The following is a 2,269-nucleotide window of genomic DNA, read 5'->3' on the forward strand; positions in this document are numbered from 1 at the left end:
GGGAGGCAGGTGCGCTTGGCTCCTTGTTCTGCCCAAACAGGCGGCACCTCAGACACAGAGGAGACGGTTCCTCGTCTGCCTCCCGGGCCGAGCACTTCCAGGCAGGAAGTTGCGGATGAGGCTGGGCAAGTTCCTCACCATGGAAGCCTCACTCCACCCCAAAGGGAACCCGGCCAAGGCCACAGGAGGCCAAAACAAGTGCCCCTGACCCTGGGCCCCGGGGCAAACCAGCAGGGACACGCATCCGCAAGAAACAGAGAACCTGTCACTGGACTCACCACCCAAACTGCCTTTTCCTTTGGACCTTGGTTTCAGCCCAGGGCAGATACGGGCTGGGATCAGACAACAAGACGATTTATTTCTATTTTTTTTTTAATTTCAGAATATTGCAGGGGTACACATGCTTAGGTTACATGTGTTGCCTTTGCCCTGCCTGGATCAGAGCTCTGGTCCCTGCCTGTGAGGACCACCCCAGCTGCTCGAGGGGACCAGGGAACTCGGCGTCCACATAGCAACTATCACCGAAGTGAGGGGAGCGCACAGCCACCCCGGCCAGAGGCTGAGCCAGAGCAGGAAGGGGCGGTGAGGCTGGGGGCGCCCAGGCGTGGGGGGAGCCCCTGGACTCCACAGCAGGGATCAGGGCTGCCCTCGGTTGGCAGCATCTGGTGCTGTGGCCCCACCTGTGTCCACCTAACCGTAACCCTAACGCATTTGGGGGCATGGCCTTGGGTCAGGGACAGGAATTCTCGGAGCCCGACAGGAGGCGGGGTGAGCAGACACGGCGGCGTTCTGAGTCTCAGCTCTGCCCCGGCCCCACGTTCCTGCCTGCAGCTCTGACTCAGAAAGCAAGAGCCCCGTCCGATCCACGCCTGCGCTTGGGAGGGGGACAACAAACTGGGCCATTTGCGAGCTGCCCAGCTGTGACTAAGGGGCTTCTGACGCTGACGGGGGGGGGGGGACAGCTCTTGCTCTTCCCGACTCTGTTTCTTCCCTTGGCCCCACCCCCACTGCAGGAGAGAGCGGGCATCATTTCGCCAGGATTTCAGAGAGTGCAACGGCAGGTGGCAAGAGGCTCGGCGCACCTGCTCCCCGTGTGCCCGCACATGTCTGTGCTCAGCAGCCTGCTGCTTTGGGACACTCCTGCTTGCCACCCAGTGAGTGACGCAGCCGCAGGAATGACCCAGCATGTGGGGAACCTTCAGCCAAGCTGGACAGCCGGCCTCGCACGGTGGTGCCACCACGCTCAGAGCTCCAAGAAGAATCGGCACAACCTCATCCCAGCGGCCCTAGAAATGCTCGGGAAACCCGGGACCTTTCCGAGGGACCCACCCCACTTTGTGGTTGCAGACGCAACAGGAGGTGAAGTCTGGAAACACCACCAGAGGTGACCCCTTGCAAATGACAAAGACCAGAGGAGCACCAAGGATACGTTTCAAGTCATAGAAGACAGGACTTCATGCCGCATCTAATCTGCCACCAACCAGCAAAAACCCAACAAAGATCAGATTTTTTTTCCCCTGCACAGGATTGTTTTAAAGGAAGAAATGATAAGTAGATTTTTAGTAGAAAATAGATATGATATCTTTTAGATTTTGAAGTTAGAAAGGATTTCTTAAATGAGACCCAAAAGGTGGTGATTACAAAAGAAAGTGTGGACAATTTTGACAACATTGTAACTGAGAGCATTTGTTTATCAGAAACTATAAAGTCAAAAGAGATTTATACAACACAGCCAACAAAGGACTAGTATCAAACATGCATAAAGAATTCCTAGAAATCAGTAAGAAACGATACAATGGGAAGATGGACCATAGTATGAAAGAGAAAATATGGCCACACGAAATATAAAAGATACGCAGCCTCCATAGTGAGTGACCAGAAATGCAAATCAAAGCCACAGTGATTACGCCCACTTAATTACCAAGAATTTAAGAGTCAGACAATACCCAGCGTTGTTGGAGAGGATGTGGACTCACAATATGGCTGATGTGTGGACTGTGGGAGTGGAAATCGGTAGAACCTCACTGGGAAACACTTTGGTGCTAACTCTTAAAATTGAACATTCACATACATTGTGACCCAGAGACCCCACTGCCACGTGGCAAAAACTCCTGCTGCTGTGCACCCGAGAACAGGTAAACAAAACTTCAAGACAGGCTCGTCCACATTGCCTGGAAACAGACAAGCTCCCATAAACAGGACGGTGACAGGGCATCCCCAGGACGGAACAGTACAAGATGCGCCGTCGAGTCACAGCGTATGAACTCAA

This window comes from Eulemur rufifrons, chromosome 24 (genome assembly GCF_041146395.1).
Source record: "Eulemur rufifrons isolate Redbay chromosome 24, OSU_ERuf_1, whole genome shotgun sequence".
NCBI lineage: Eukaryota > Metazoa > Chordata > Mammalia > Primates > Lemuridae > Eulemur > Eulemur rufifrons.